General features: G+C 41.2%; 4 non-coding genes and 1 pseudogene across 4 annotated transcripts; all 5 read left to right on the forward strand.

Moving 5' to 3' along the window:
• Window positions 1-89: 89 nt before the first annotated feature.
• Window positions 90-253, forward strand: LOC140849353 (U1 spliceosomal RNA). Its single transcript, XR_012131093.1, has one exon. It is a non-coding gene; the product is annotated as a U1 spliceosomal RNA (small nuclear RNA).
• Window positions 254-1,198: 945 nt separating this feature from the next.
• On the forward strand, window positions 1,199-1,362 carry LOC140849350 (U1 spliceosomal RNA). Its single transcript, XR_012131091.1, has one exon. It is a non-coding gene; the product is annotated as a U1 spliceosomal RNA (small nuclear RNA).
• Window positions 1,363-9,641: 8,279 nt separating this feature from the next.
• LOC140849358 (U1 spliceosomal RNA) lies at window positions 9,642-9,793 on the forward strand (annotated as a pseudogene).
• Window positions 9,794-11,893: 2,100 nt separating this feature from the next.
• Window positions 11,894-12,057, forward strand: LOC140849362 (U1 spliceosomal RNA). Its single transcript, XR_012131098.1, has one exon. It is a non-coding gene; the product is annotated as a U1 spliceosomal RNA (small nuclear RNA).
• Window positions 12,058-13,002: 945 nt separating this feature from the next.
• Window positions 13,003-13,166, forward strand: LOC140849352 (U1 spliceosomal RNA). Its single transcript, XR_012131092.1, has one exon. It is a non-coding gene; the product is annotated as a U1 spliceosomal RNA (small nuclear RNA).
• The last annotated feature ends 3,181 nt before the right edge of the window (window positions 13,167-16,347 follow it).

Genomic DNA, 16,347 nt, shown 5'->3' on the forward strand with positions numbered 1-16,347 from the left:
AGGGGAACGGTAGGCTGCATGAGAAAAGCACCCCTCTGTGCATAGTGATTTGAATCTGAGGGTGAGGTGCCAGGCACGCGTACGACCTCATACTTACCTGGCAGGGGAGATACCATGATCACGAAGGTGGTTTTCCCAGGGCGAGGCTTATCCATTGCACTGCGGATGTGCTGACCCCTGCGATTTCCCCAAATGTGGGAAACTCGACTGCATTATTTGTGGTAGTGGGGGACTGCGTTCGCGCTTTCCCCTGATTCTGTCTGTACGAAGGGAAGTGCTCGTGGCGTACTTTTAACGTTTCGTGGACGTAGTGCCAGGATTGGGTAGTCGGACGTACAGTAACTGCTCGCGTACCCAAAGGAGTTATCTTGACCTGTGTTTTTCTCTACTCGGTTTTAAGGTCTTGTGTAGTCTTGTTGCTGCTGTGGTGAATTTGCTCTGGGTTCCCACTTAAGTTCAAGGAAATAACGGCTTCTCGTTGTTGAGGTCAGAAGTAGGTGTTGGACGCTACCGTTCCTCTTGTGGAGGGCTTGTTTTTTGTTTCAAGGTCCGATATGATATGTTTATTGGTGTTCTGGTATGTATTATGCTCCAGTTTCCAGTAAATTCAGCTTCTGGCTCTAGAGGTCAAAAGTAAGTGGGGGGCTACCTTACGTTTACCAGTTTTCAAGAAGCTCTCCTACTCCCTTGTCCATAGTCCTCTCCTTCCTCCGTTTAAAACCTCGTTTCTGGCATCTGTTTCTTTGGCCTTTCTGCTTCCTTCCTGAGAGTCCTGTAATTAATTACATTAGGCCTACCTGGATAATTTGAGGTACTCCCGCATCTAAAAACCTTGGTCACACCAGCAAAATTCTTTTTGCCCCAGAGATATATTCACAGGCTCCAGGGACTAGGACGTGGGGGCAGTGGGGCTTTCATTATTTAGCTCACCACATCAACCAAACCTGCAGATTTCAGGAGCTGTAGTGAGGTCACCAGAAGTTGCTCAGAGTAGGAAAATGCTCAGAGTCCGTGTTCAGGATTGTATTTATGTGTTTACAGTTTTTGCAAATTTCCCAGTATCCAACTGTTACTGGGTAGCTTCTACAGTTTGGAGAACTCTGTTTCGTGACAGTGTAGAGCTTGCCTGATGAGAGTGACCCTTGGTGTCCAGTGTTTGGAATCCCATGGGGAGGTGCCAGAAAGCGGGGGGTTTTTTGTACTTACCTGGCAGGGGAGATACTATGATCATGAAGGTGGTTTTGCCTGAGTGGGGTTCATCCACTGCATGCAAGACGTGCTGACTCCTGCAAATTTCCCCAAAGTGGGAAGCTTGGCTGCATACTTTGTGTCCGTGGCGGACTGTGTTCCTGCTTTTCCTTATCAAACTTGCATTTTAAAAGACAGTCATGAGTAAACTAGCTGTTGATTTGTAGTTAATGCAGCGGCTTGAGTTTCTGCACTTCACTCTATATTTAGCCGTTGTATAGTTTAGGGTGGGTGATCCTTCCTGCTTGCTTGCTTGGTGGGCGGGATTGGGAATTGCCTTTTTGTACCGACCGCTAGAGGGCTGGCTGCGTCACCTTAAGCTCTGCATCTGTTGCTGTAGTTACCAGGATGTGTAGGGAAGAGAAGAGGCTTCTGGGGAAGACTGAGCAAAGGAATTCACGTGGGGCAGAGGGTAAAAGGTGGTGAAAACCTTAAGGGGCTGTCTTCAGTTTGTTGAGTAGCACTGTGAAACGACGGCCTACTTACCAGAAGTCTGGGAGTTTATAATGTACCACTTACACTTTCCGGAGCTGAGCGGTTCTGAGTTCAGAGGGGCTTTTCACTCCTTTTCAAGAATGTCCCCCTAAGAGCTGTTGCCTTAAATTTCCCGCCAAATGAGAAACTGGGCTACAATATAATCTCTGCTGATAGATAACAGTGTTTTGTGTTTTCCCCTAGACTTGCGTTTTGTTTTTGTTTTCCCAAAATAACGTTTCCAGTGAAGTAGTGGTGTGCTTGTGATTTTAAAAACATCATATAGAAGGGCTCAACCTGAAAAATAACAGCTAACCCACCCTTTCTCATCCTGCCCCATCCACTCTCCTCAGAGCACTACTTTTAAAATTCTTTCACCTGCTTCTTCAGTTACATCAATACATAATTTGTGTGTGCTGTATTTATACTAAAGGTTTAGCTGATACCTCCCATCTCAGTACTGTCCCTCCTCTGTCCTTTTATTATGTTTATGGAACAGTTTCTAGTTCTTCCATCAGTTCCCTTAATAACTTTAAGTTCATATCTTTTTATTATTTGTTGACTCCTCACTTTAAGAGATGAGTATATCAACAAGGCTTTGGGGTTTTAAAAGAAAATGTTACGATTTTGCCCCTTCCAAGGCCCATAAAAAGAATTTGTTGATGTTGTTGTAGACTGTATTGTTTGACACACAATTTATATAATAGTGTGGGTTGATACGAGAAAGGGCAGGGAGAAATGTTACTGGTAAGCAAATGTGCAGTATTTGCCACTTGTAAATAGTATTGATTTGTAAATTTCTTTTTCTTGTTTTGCTGTTTATTGATGTATAATTAATTACAACAGTATATTGTTTCAGATGTTACAACATAGGGATTTGACTTTTGTATTCATTGCAAAATGGTCACCAATAAGTCTACCTATCATCGTCATCTTACAAAGCTAATACAATATTGCTGACTGTGTTACCCACGCATTACATCACATGCCCATGACTTATTTATTTCATAGGTGGAAACTGTACTTCTCACTTAATCCCCCACATCCACTCATCCCCTAACTCGCTTCCCTCTGGCAACCACCAAGCTGTTCTCTGTATCTATTGACTCTGGGTTTGGTTTTGTTTTTTTAGATTCCACATATAAGCCACATCATGCAGTAATTGTCTCTCTCTCTCTCTCTCTCTGACTTAAATTTTTCATTTTCTAAGTGTTCATTGCTAGTATCTAGATACAGTTGATTTTCAGGCATTAATCTTGTATCCTGTGGCTTTGCTAAATTTAGTTATGAGTTTTGTAGGATGTTTTAGGTATATGCGTTGCCGTTTTCTATGCAGTCATGTCATATGTGAATACAGATATTTTTACTTCCAAACTACAGCTTTTACTTATTTTCCTTGCCTTGTGATCTAGCCAGGACTTCCAGTACAATTTTGAATAAAGATGCTTAAAGTAGTCATGTTTTTCTCTTGTTCCTAATCTGAGGGAAAAGCATTCAGTCTGCACCATGAAGTGTATTAGTGTATGGATTTTTGTAGATAACATTTGTGACGCCATCGTACCTTGCTAAGTTTCTTCTTTTAGTCATAAATGGCTGTGGAACTTTATTAACAAGTTTTTCTGCACCTACTTCTTAATCAGTTTATATGGTGAATTCTACAGACTGGTGTTCTTTTATTTTAATTTTTAAATTATCTTTCTGTTGAAGTTTCATTCATGTACAATTTTATGTTTGTTTCACATGTACAACACAGTCGTTCAACAGTTACCCATAATACTAAATGCTCACCCCCCTCTAGGGCGGTTACTAACTGTCCACATATGAAGATGTTACAGAATCATTGACCGTGTTCTCCATGCTGTCCTACCATCCACGTGACAGATTTATATAGTCATTGCCAATTATTGTGCTCCTTTATCCCCCTCATCATCCTTGCCAGTCTACCCCAACTCTTCCCCCTTGGTAACCACCAGTCACTTCTCAGTGTCTATGATAGTCTGCTGCTGTTTTGTTCCTTCTGTTCTGCTTTGTGTTTATACTCCAAACATAAGTGAAATCAGATGGTATTTGTGTTTCTATGCCTGGCTTATTTCACTGAGCATGATACCCATGAGATACATCTACGTTGTTGCAAATAACAGGATTTTTTTTTTTTTCTTTTTATGGCTGAATACCTTTCCATTGTGTATGTGTACCACTTCTTCTTTCTCCGTTCATCAATTGATGGACACTTAGGTTGCTTCCATATCTTGGCTATTGCAAATGGTGCTGTAATAAACATAGGGTTGCGTATAACTTTTCGAATCAGGGATTTTGTTTACTTCAGGTAAATTCCTTGAAGTTGAATAATTGCATCATATGGTATTTCTATTTTAAATTTTTTGAGGAACCTCCGTACTGCTTTCCGCAGTGGTTGCACCAATTTAAATTCCCACCGACAGTGTAGGAGGGTTCCCATTTCCCCTCATCCTTGCCAACAGTTGTTACTTCTTGTCTTTTGGATAGGACCCTTCTACCTGGTGTGAGGTGATACTTCATTGTGGCTTTAATTTGCATTTTCCTCATGATTTAGCGATGTGGAGCATCTCTTCATGTGCCTGTTGGCCATTTGTATTGCTTCTTTGGAGAGGTGTCTGTTCCGGTCCTCCACCAATTATTTAATTGGGTTATTTGCTTTTTGGGTGTTGAGGCATATGAGCTGTTTATATACTTTGGATGTTAACCTCTTGTCAGATACTCTCCCCTATGTAGGATGCCTTTTTGTTGTGCTGATGGTGTCCTTTGCTGTACAGAAGCGTTTTACTTTGATATAGTCCCACTTGCTCATTTTTTATTTTGTTTCCCTAGACTGAGGAGACGTGTCCAGGAAAATTTGCTCATGTTTATATTAAAGAGATTTTTGCCTACGTTCTGTTGTAAGACTTTTATGGTTTCATGACTTACATTCAGTTCATTGATCCATTTAGAGTTTACCTTTGTGTATGAGTCGGACAATAATCCAGTTCATTCTCCTACGTGTAGCTGTCCAGTTTTGCCAACACTGTTTGTTAAGGGGCTGACTTTTCCCCATTGTAGATCCACGGCTCCTTGATCATGTATTAACTGAGCAAATGTGGATGGTTTTATACCTGGGCTGTCTATTCTATTCCATTGATCTATGGGTCTGGTCTTCTGCCAGTACCACATTGTTTTGATTACTGTGGCTTTGTAGTAAAGCTTGAAGCCAGGGAGTTTAATCCCCTCAGCTTTGTACTTCTTCCTCAGGATTGGTTTGGCTATTTGGGGCCTTTTGCGTTCCATATGAATTTTAGAACTACTTGTTCTAGTTCATTGAGGAGAGCTGTTGGCATTTTGATAGGGATTGCATTGAACCTGTACATTGCTTTGGGCAGGGTGGCCATTTCGACAATATTAATTCTTCCTTTCCATGAGCATGGGATAGATTTTCATTTATTGGAGTCTTCCTTTAGTTTCTCTCATGAGTGTCTTTTAGTTTTCAGAATATAGGTCTTTCCCCTCCTTGGGCAGGTTTATTCCTAGGTATTTTATTCTTTTTGATGTAATTATAAACGGAGTTGTTTTCCTAATTTTCTTTCTGTTTGTTTGTTGTTAGTATGTAGGAATGCAACAGATTTCTGTGTATTGATTTTGTATACTGCAGCTTTGCTGAGTTCAGTTATTAGTTCTAGTAGTTTTTTGGTGGATTCCTTATGGTTTCTAGTGTTAAGCATCTTTGCATTCCTTGGATAAACCCCACTTGATCGTGATGTATTATTCTTTTTCGTATATACCTGAATTTGGTTTTCAACTTTAAAGAAATAAAGGAGTTTTGTGTGTGTGTCCATGAGGAATCATAGTCTGTAGTCTTCTTATGTGGTTTTTATCTGGTTTAGGTATCAGAGTAGTGCTGGTTCATAAAATAGATTCTTTCCCTTCAGTGTGCCACTGAAGATCCTGGTATCACCATGGGCCGGCTCCCCACCGGGTGTCACAGGTATTGCAAGAACAAGCCATATGCAAAGTCTCCCTTCTGCAAAGGTGTCCCTGCTGCCAAGGTGAACAGGTTTGACCTGTATCGGAAAAATGCAAAAGTGGATGGGTTCCCACTTAGTGGCCACATGGTGGCAGACGAGTGTGAGCAGCTCCCCTCCAAGGTTCTGGAGGTTTCTGTTTGTGCTGCTAAAGGCAGGCATCTCTACGCATTTGTGCCTCTAAACAAGTATCTCTAAAGATAATTGCTCTGTTTTCTATTTGACATTTTTTAGCACTGTTTATTGAGGTATAATATACTTAAAATATTCACCCACTACATAGTTTACTGATTTTTATACAATTGCCCAACCATAACCCAGGATTAAAACATTTTTATAACCCCCTCTAAAATTTCCCTGTGCCCATTGGCAGTTACTCCTGGTTCCCATGCCCCAACATCAGCCATAGGCAACAGCTGATCTCCTTCCTGTCTCTATAGATTTGCCTTGTCTAGGAATTTCATATAACATGGAATCAAATAGTGTTTCATGACTACTTTCACGTAGCATGTTTTTGAGATTCATCCACCTTATTATATTTATCACTATTTTGTTCCTTTTTATTGCTAAATATTATTCTGTTGTTATTCACTTTTCCGTTATTCAGTGTTTTTCTCAAGCATGGAAACCTGGACTGCCTAATTTATGGCAAAGGAGTGCTAACTTGATTTGCTTTTTCTCCTGATTTTATACTGCTAAGAAAGGAGAATTAAGGCATATCTGGCTTGTTTGTTGCTCTCTAGGATAAGTTTGAAATCTAGACTTTTTCTTTTCGTGCCATTAATCTACAATTACATGAGCAACATTGTGGATACTAGACTCCCCCCATCATCAAGTCCCCACCACCTACCCCATTACAGTCACTGTCCATCAGCATAGTAAGATGCTATAGAATCACCACTTGTCTTCTCTGTGTTGTACAGCCCTTCCCATGCCCCCCAGTACATTATGTCTGCTAATCGTAATACCCTCCATCCCCCCTCGTCCCTTCCTTCCCACCCATCCTCCTCAGTCCCTTTCCCTTTTGTAACTGTTAGTCCATTCTTGGGTTCTGTGATTGTGCTGCTGTTTTGTTCCTTCAGGTTTTCTTCGTTCTTAAACTCCACATACGAGTGAGATCATTTGGTACTTGTCTCTCTCTGCCCGGCTTATTTCACTGAGCATACTACCCTCTAGCTCCATCCGTGTTGTTGCAAATGGTAGGATTTGTTTTCTTCTCATGGCTGAATAATATTCCATTGTGTATATGTACCACCTCTTCTTTATCCATTCATCTACTGATGGACACTTAGGTTGCTTCCATTTCTTGGCTATTGTAAATAGTGCTGCAATAAACCTAGGGGTGCATCTGTCTTTTTCAAATGGGGCTGCTGCATTCTTGGGGTAAATTCCTAGAAGTGGAATTCCGGGGTCAAATGGTATTTCTATTTTAAGCATTTTGAGGAACCTCCATACTGCTTTCCACAATGGTTGAACTAATTTACCTTCCCACCAATAGTGTTGAGAGTTTCCCTTTCTCCACAACCTCGCCAGCATTTGTTGTTGTTTGTCTTTTGGATGGTGGTGATCCTTAACTGGTGTGAGGTGATATCTCATTTTATGGTATTCTATAATAACTCTTTGTATTTCTGTGGGGTCTGTCGTGATTTTTCCTTTCTTACTTCTGATTCTGTTTATGTGAGTAGATTCTCTTTTTTTTCTTGAGAACTCATTGATTTTTTTTCTATTGTTTTATTCTTCCCAATTGTATTTATTTCTGCTCTAATCTTTATTATGTCCCTCTTTCTACTGACTTTGGGCCTCATTTGTTGTTGTTCTTTTTCTAGTTTCATTAATTGTGAGTTTAGAGTGCTCATATGGGATTTTTCTTCTTTCCTGAGGCAGGCCTGTATTGCGATATACTTTCCTCTTAGCATGACCTTGGCTGCATCCCACAGGTTTTTGCGGTGTTGAATTATTGTTGTCATTTGTCTCCATATATTGCTTGATCTGTGTTTTTATTTGGTCATTGATCCATTGGTTATTTAGGAGCATGTTGTGAAGCCTCCCTGTGTTTGTGCGGTTTTTCATATTCTTTGTGTAATTTATTTCTAGTTTCATACCTTTGTGGTCTGAGAAGCTGGTTGGTACAATTTCAATCTTTTTGAAATTACTGAGGCTCTTTTTGTGGCCTAGTATATGATCTGTTCTTGAAAATGTTCCATGTGCACTTGAGAAGAATGTGTATTCTGCTGCTTTTGGCTGTAGAGTTCTGTAGATGTCTGTTAGGTCCATCTGTTCTATTGCGTTGTTCAGGGCCTCTGTCTCCCTACTCATTTTCTGTCTGGTTGATCTGTCCTTCAGAATTAGTGGAGTGTTGAAGTCTCCTAGAATGAATGCATTGCCTTCTATTTCCCCTGTTAATTCAGTTAGTATTTGTTTCACATACGTCGGTGCTCCTGTGTTGGGAGCACAGATATTTATCATGGTCATATCTTCTTGTTGGATTGACCCTTTTATCATTATGTAACGTCCTCCTTTGTCTCTTGTGACTTTCTTTGTTTTGAAGTCTATTGTGAACTGTATACTTTAAGTGAGTGAATTTTATGCTATGTAAATTATGTCATAAAAGCTGTTATAAAAAAAGAACACGTACATTTTCAAAGAACGTTACAAAGAACTGTTTGGGCTAAAATAAAAATAAACGGTAAAATGGCCATAATCCTGTCACCTAAAAATTCAAACCATGTTTTCTGCATTCTTCTCTAGTCTTTTTCAAACACTTAGGTTAAATCTGACATGGTTATATTATGATAGAACTGTCTTTATATTTCCAAAGGACTTTATGTATATTTTATAACTTCCTCATTTAACAAACATTTATTGGGTACTTACATGTTCCGGGAAACGTGCCTAGTGTTGAGGACAGAAGGATGATAAAAACCTAGTCCTGTGTCAAGGTGCTATAGATCGGGAAGCAGTGTCTTCATTTTAACAGATGAGGAAATTGAAGCTCAGAGAGGTCAAGCGAAATGTCTGAGGTGACTCAGCTGTTGACTGACAAAGCTGAGACTATACTGAGGCCTCTGACTGCCAGGCCTGAGGTCTTTCTTAATGTAGGTTGTGCTCCTGTTTTCTGCATGTTTTTATTGTAAAGCAGCACTTTTTGCCTCTTAGCTTGTAATATCTCTGCAGAATCTTGGTCATGTAAGTAAGGTGGAAAGCCTCAACGCTGTCCCTGATGGAATACACCCAAGCTCCTGTAGCTCTAACTATGACGGAGCCAACGTTTAAACACAAGATTTATATGGCCGTCGCTCACTGAAGTGCAGTTTAAAAAAAATAACAAAATACCTTTGTAAAAAGTAACAGCAGTACATCTGTGTGATATAAGTGGGTGATTCTCCCTTTTTATTTATGCTCTATCTTTGTTTTCTATAATTATAAAATGTGCTAGTTTGCTATATAAACACATGCATTCATGTATACACACATGGGTGTGCACGTATTTGGTGACAGGCAGAGTTACATTCCAGGGGTTGCCATAGGATCTTCTAAAGGCCCGTGTTCTGTCTGGCACAGCCGAGGTCATCAAGAAGAAGCTAGTGGGAACTGTGAAGTCGTTGCACAAGCGGTATGTGTCCTTGGACACAATGGTGACTAGCGAAGACAGAGATGCCAATACCATGTGCAGCACCTTAGAGGCCGTATTTATCCGCGGCCTGCACACCAAGCACATCCGAGCTGAGGCTGGGGGGAAGAGGAAGAAAAGCACCCCCAGAAGCCTCTGCCTCAGCCTGTCGTCTGGTCCCTCCCGAAAGCTGTCACCCACAAGTGAGGTCAGCTGGGGAGGCCTTGCTCTGGGGAGGAGTTTCAGAGTGGGACCTGGGGCTCTTCCTCTCCAGCGCTGCAGGGAAGTGGTCAGAGATGCACTGCGCTCTAGAGTAGAGATGGCTTATCCATTGCACTCCGGATGTGCTGACCCCTGCGATTTCCCCAAATGTGGGAAACTTGACTGCATAATTTGTGGTAGTGGGGGGACTGCGTTCGCCCTTTCCCCTGATTCTGTCTGTACGAAGAAAAGCTCTTGTGGTTTCTGTTTGGTATTTCTGTTGTGGGACTAGTGCAAGTAATAAAACGGTGTTAGACCAGGTCTCATGAGCCGCTTGGGCCTCAGGCAACAGCCTGGGCTGCTTCAAGCCCCTGGACTGGTTGCCTTTATTAGGAGTGGCCTTTTTACCACGCTGTGGCAGAGTTAGGTATTTGCAACAGAGGTTAGGTGGCCTGCAAGGCCTAAAATCTTCATTATCTGGCCCTTTATCAGAGAAGTTTGTTGCCCCTGCCTTAGAATGTTTTGAACATCTGTGCTAAGTAGTATACTCAAAACTAAGAAGACTGGCATACAGGTTGAACATCTGAGTATCTACCCTGGGACACTTGTGTTTGTGGCCCTGCCTCGGTGGGCATTCTTCCTCTCCCCTTCTCCTATCGCTCCTCCCTTTCCTTTCTCTCTCTCTGGAAACATTCTTTGAAGTAGAATTGCTGGGTCAGATTGTGCATATTTTCATTTTGTATCATACTTCCAAATGTTTGTATCACTTACACTTTTACTAATAACGTATAAGGGCTTCTTTTCCCACCTTCAACCCAGCAGTGGCCCTTAACAGTTTTTTTTCTTTTCTACTGAGGTACAATTGACTTTAAATCATGATTATCTCATTACTAAGAGAAGTTAAAAATCTTTTCATATAATTTAATTGGCCAAAGAAATTTTCGTGATCATGGTATCTCTCCTGCCAGGTAAGTATGGCCAAATAAATTTTATCATTGCAACTATGTATATCCTTTGCTAACTTGTAATTTTTAATAGTGGTAAAATGCAACTAACAAAATTTACCATCTTAACTATTTTTAAGTGTACAGCTCAGTAGCATTAATTGTATTCACAGTGTTTTGCAAGTGCTTTCCAGAACTTTGTCTGACAAATCTGAAACTGTACCCATTAAACAACTCCCCAGTTCCCCTTCCCCTTCCCCTAGCCAGGTGGCAGCCACCACCTCCTGAAAATTCCTCCATATTGTAGCATGTGTCAGAATTTTCACTTTTGAGGCTCAATAATGTTCCATTGTATGTCTATACCAGATTGTTTGCTCATCCATCTATGGGTGGACACTTGGGTTGCTTCTACCTCTCGGCTGTTACGAATAATGCTGCTGTGTACATGGGTGTACATCCTTTCCCACTTTTTAACTGGGTTGTTTTTAATTTAAAATACATAGTAGTAGTAGGTATACTTTTATTATTGTGAGAAACAATAAGTAATAAGTTTTGTGCTTACTGTGGGACAGGTATTCTGCTCATCTTGTGCATTTTTAGTTACGAGCTTGGGAGGCTCTAAAGACCCGTCAAAACAAAATTTAGTTTTGCTTTGGAGAGGAGACACTCTTGATGAGGAAGGTGGTTTCCAACGGTGAGGGCCATCATCACATCGCGGGCTGCGCGGGTCCCTGTGAATTCTCCAAACACGTGTGTAGGTGGGGGCGCTGTGGGAGCTTTTCCCTAGTTTGCTCCCATCAAAATTGGAAGCAGTGTTTGTGCAAGTGATCTTTCACTTAAAGGTGATTTTTTGCTGCAGATTTGAAAGCGAGCATATTTTGTACTTGACCTTGAAGCTTTGAACGAACAACTTGTTTTTGGTAATACGTGGACTGGATTTACAGATTGTAGTTTTGCCAAATTTCACCTCTTTAGAGTTGCTCTTTCAGTTACGTGATGGCTGCTTTTGAAGTGCGGCAAACATCAGTGACGTCTCTAGCGCCGAACCCTTGACGGAACTAAACGTTTGCCTTTAAATCCGTAGAGCGTGTTTTCGGTTTTATGGGAACACCACTTAGAGAGCAAGGGACGCGCTAAATGAGATCAGCAAAAGGGGTGTGGAATATGTAGATTAGCGCAGTGACTGCTGGTCATGCTTACACTAGGCGTATATTTCCCAAGAGTTTGGCAATATGCCGGTATGCAAACGAGGACCTCCTGTTAGGAATAGTCTGGAGTCTCTTTATTCCAGAAAGAAGGGGAACGGTAGGCTGCATGAGAAAAGCACCCCTCTGTGCATAGTGATTTGAATCTGAGGGTGAGGTGCCAGGCACGCGTACGACCTCATACTTACCTGGCAGGGGAGATACCATGATCACGAAGGTGGTTTTCCCAGGGCGAGGCTTATCCATTGCACTGCGGATGTGCTGACCCCTGCGATTTCCCCAAATGTGGGAAACTCGACTGCATTATTTGTGGTAGTGGGGGACTGCGTTCGCGCTTTCCCCTGATTCTGTCTGTACGAAGGGAAGTGCTCGTGGCGTACTTTTAACGTTTCGTGGACGTAGTGCCAGGATTGGGTAGTCGGACGTACAGTAACTGCTCGCGTACCCAAAGGAGTTATCTTGACCTGTGTTTTTCTCTACTCGGTTTTAAGGTCTTGTGTAGTCTTGTTGCTGCTGTGGTGAATTTGCTCTGGGTTCCCACTTAAGTTCAAGGAAATAACGGCTTCTCGTTGTTGAGGTCAGAAGTAGGTGTTGGACGCTACCGTTCCTCTTGTGGAGGGCTTGTTTTTTGTTTCAAGGTCCGATATGATATGTTTATTGGTGTTCTGGTATGTATTATGCTCCAGTTTCCAGTAAATTCAGCTTCTGGCTCTAGAGGTCAAAAGTAAGTGGGGGGCTACCTTACGTTTACCAGTTTTCAAGAAGCTCTCCTACTCCCTTGTCCATAGTCCTCTCCTTCCTCCGTTTAAAACCTCGTTTCTGGCATCTGTTTCTTTGGCCTTTCTGCTTCCTTCCTGAGAGTCCTGTAATTAATTACATTAGGCCTACCTGGATAATTTGAGGTACTCCCGCATCTAAAAACCTTGGTCACACCAGCAAAATTCTTTTTGCCCCAGAGATATATTCACAGGCTCCAGGGACTAGGACGTGGGGGCAGTGGGGCTTTCATTATTTAGCTCACCACATCAACCAAACCTGCAGATTTCAGGAGCTGTAGTGAGGTCACCAGAAGTTGCTCAGAGTAGGAAAATGCTCAGAGTCCGTGTTCAGGATTGTATTTATGTGTTTACAGTTTTTGCAAATTTCCCAGTATCCAACTGTTACTGGGTAGCTTCTACAGTTTGGAGAACTCTGTTTCGTGACAGTGTAGAGCTTGCCTGATGAGAGTGACCCTTGGTGTCCAGTGTTTGGAATCCCATGGGGAGGTGCCAGAAAGCGGGGGGTTTTTTGTACTTACCTGGCAGGGGAGATACTATGATCATGAAGGTGGTTTTGCCTGAGTGGGGTTCATCCACTGCATGCAAGACGTGCTGACTCCTGCAAATTTCCCCAAAGTGGGAAGCTTGGCTGCATACTTTGTGTCCGTGGCGGACTGTGTTCCTGCTTTTCCTTATCAAACTTGCATTTTAAAAGACAGTCATGAGTAAACTAGCTGTTGATTTGTAGTTAATGCAGCGGCTTGAGTTTCTGCACTTCACTCTATATTTAGCCGTTGTATAGTTTAGGGTGGGTGATCCTTCCTGCTTGCTTGCTTGGTGGGCGGGATTGGGAATTGCCTTTTTGTACCGACCGCTAGAGGGCTGGCTGCGTCACCTTAAGCTCTGCATCTGTTGCTGTAGTTACCAGGATGTGTAGGGAAGAGAAGAGGCTTCTGGGGAAGACTGAGCAAAGGAATTCACGTGGGGCAGAGGGTAAAAGGTGGTGAAAACCTTAAGGGGCTGTCTTCAGTTTGTTGAGTAGCACTGTGAAACGACGGCCTACTTACCAGAAGTCTGGGAGTTTATAATGTACCACTTACACTTTCCGGAGCTGAGCGGTTCTGAGTTCAGAGGGGCTTTTCACTCCTTTTCAAGAATGTCCCCCTAAGAGCTGTTGCCTTAAATTTCCCGCCAAATGAGAAACTGGGCTACAATATAATCTCTGCTGATAGATAACAGTGTTTTGTGTTTTCCCCTAGACTTGCGTTTTGTTTTTGTTTTCCCAAAATAACGTTTCCAGTGAAGTAGTGGTGTGCTTGTGATTTTAAAAACATCATATAGAAGGGCTCAACCTGAAAAATAACAGCTAACCCACCCTTTCTCATCCTGCCCCATCCACTCTCCTCAGAGCACTACTTTTAAAATTCTTTCACCTGCTTCTTCAGTTACATCAATACATAATTTGTGTGTGCTGTATTTATACTAAAGGTTTAGCTGATACCTCCCATCTCAGTACTGTCCCTCCTCTGTCCTTTTATTATGTTTATGGAACAGTTTCTAGTTCTTCCATCAGTTCCCTTAATAACTTTAAGTTCATATCTTTTTATTATTTGTTGACTCCTCACTTTAAGAGATGAGTATATCAACAAGGCTTTGGGGTTTTAAAAGAAAATGTTACGATTTTGCCCCTTCCAAGGCCCATAAAAAGAATTTGTTGATGTTGTTGTAGACTGTATTGTTTGACACACAATTTATATAATAGTGTGGGTTGATACGAGAAAGGGCAGGGAGAAATGTTACTGGTAAGCAAATGTGCAGTATTTGCCACTTGTAAATAGTATTGATTTGTAAATTTCTTTTTCTTGTTTTGCTGTTTATTGATGTATAATTAATTACAACAGTATATTGTTTCAGATGTTACAACATAGGGATTTGACTTTTGTATTCATTGCAAAATGGTCACCAATAAGTCTACCTATCATCGTCATCTTACAAAGCTAATACAATATTGCTGACTGTGTTACCCACGCATTACATCACATGCCCATGACTTATTTATTTCATAGGTGGAAACTGTACTTCTCACTTAATCCCCCACATCCACTCATCCCCTAACTCGCTTCCCTCTGGCAACCACCAAGCTGTTCTCTGTATCTATTGACTCTGGGTTTGGTTTTGTTTTTTTAGATTCCACATATAAGCCACATCATGCAGTAATTGTCTCTCTCTCTCTCTCTCTCTGACTTAAATTTTTCATTTTCTAAGTGTTCATTGCTAGTATCTAGATACAGTTGATTTTCAGGCATTAATCTTGTATCCTGTGGCTTTGCTAAATTTAGTTATGAGTTTTGTAGGATGTTTTAGGTATATGCGTTGCCGTTTTCTATGCAGTCATGTCATATGTGAATACAGATATTTTTACTTCCAAACTACAGCTTTTACTTATTTTCCTTGCCTTGTGATCTAGCCAGGACTTCCAGTACAATTTTGAATAAAGATGCTTAAAGTAGTCATGTTTTTCTCTTGTTCCTAATCTGAGGGAAAAGCATTCAGTCTGCACCATGAAGTGTATTAGTGTATGGATTTTTGTAGATAACATTTGTGACGCCATCGTACCTTGCTAAGTTTCTTCTTTTAGTCATAAATGGCTGTGGAACTTTATTAACAAGTTTTTCTGCACCTACTTCTTAATCAGTTTATATGGTGAATTCTACAGACTGGTGTTCTTTTATTTTAATTTTTAAATTATCTTTCTGTTGAAGTTTCATTCATGTACAATTTTATGTTTGTTTCACATGTACAACACAGTCGTTCAACAGTTACCCATAATACTAAATGCTCACCCCCCTCTAGGGCGGTTACTAACTGTCCACATATGAAGATGTTACAGAATCATTGACCGTGTTCTCCATGCTGTCCTACCATCCACGTGACAGATTTATATAGTCATTGCCAATTATTGTGCTCCTTTATCCCCCTCATCATCCTTGCCAGTCTACCCCAACTCTTCCCCCTTGGTAACCACCAGTCACTTCTCAGTGTCTATGATAGTCTGCTGCTGTTTTGTTCCTTCTGTTCTGCTTTGTGTTTATACTCCAAACATAAGTGAAATCAGATGGTATTTGTGTTTCTATGCCTGGCTTATTTCACTGAGCATGATACCCATGAGATACATCTACGTTGTTGCAAATAACAGGATTTTTTTTTTTTTCTTTTTATGGCTGAATACCTTTCCATTGTGTATGTGTACCACTTCTTCTTTCTCCGTTCATCAATTGATGGACACTTAGGTTGCTTCCATATCTTGGCTATTGCAAATGGTGCTGTAATAAACATAGGGTTGCGTATAACTTTTCGAATCAGGGATTTTGTTTACTTCAGGTAAATTCCTTGAAGTTGAATAATTGCATCATATGGTATTTCTATTTTAAATTTTTTGAGGAACCTCCGTACTGCTTTCCGCAGTGGTTGCACCAATTTAAATTCCCACCGACAGTGTAGGAGGGTTCCCATTTCCCCTCATCCTTGCCAACAGTTGTTACTTCTTGTCTTTTGGATAGGACCCTTCTACCTGGTGTGAGGTGATACTTCATTGTGGCTTTAATTTGCATTTTCCTCATGATTTAGCGATGTGGAGCATCTCTTCATGTGCCTGTTGGCCATTTGTATTGCTTCTTTGGAGAGGTGTCTGTTCCGGTCCTCCACCAATTATTTAATTGGGTTATTTGCTTTTTGGGTGTTGAGGCATATGAGCTGTTTATATACTTTGGATGTTAACCTCTTGTCAGATACTCTCCCCTATGTAGGATGCCTTTTTGTTGTGCTGATGGTGTCCTTTGCTGTACAGAAGCGTTTTACTTTGATATAGTCCCACTT

Source organism: Manis javanica, chromosome 4 (assembly GCF_040802235.1).
Source record: "Manis javanica isolate MJ-LG chromosome 4, MJ_LKY, whole genome shotgun sequence".
NCBI lineage: Eukaryota > Metazoa > Chordata > Mammalia > Pholidota > Manidae > Manis > Manis javanica.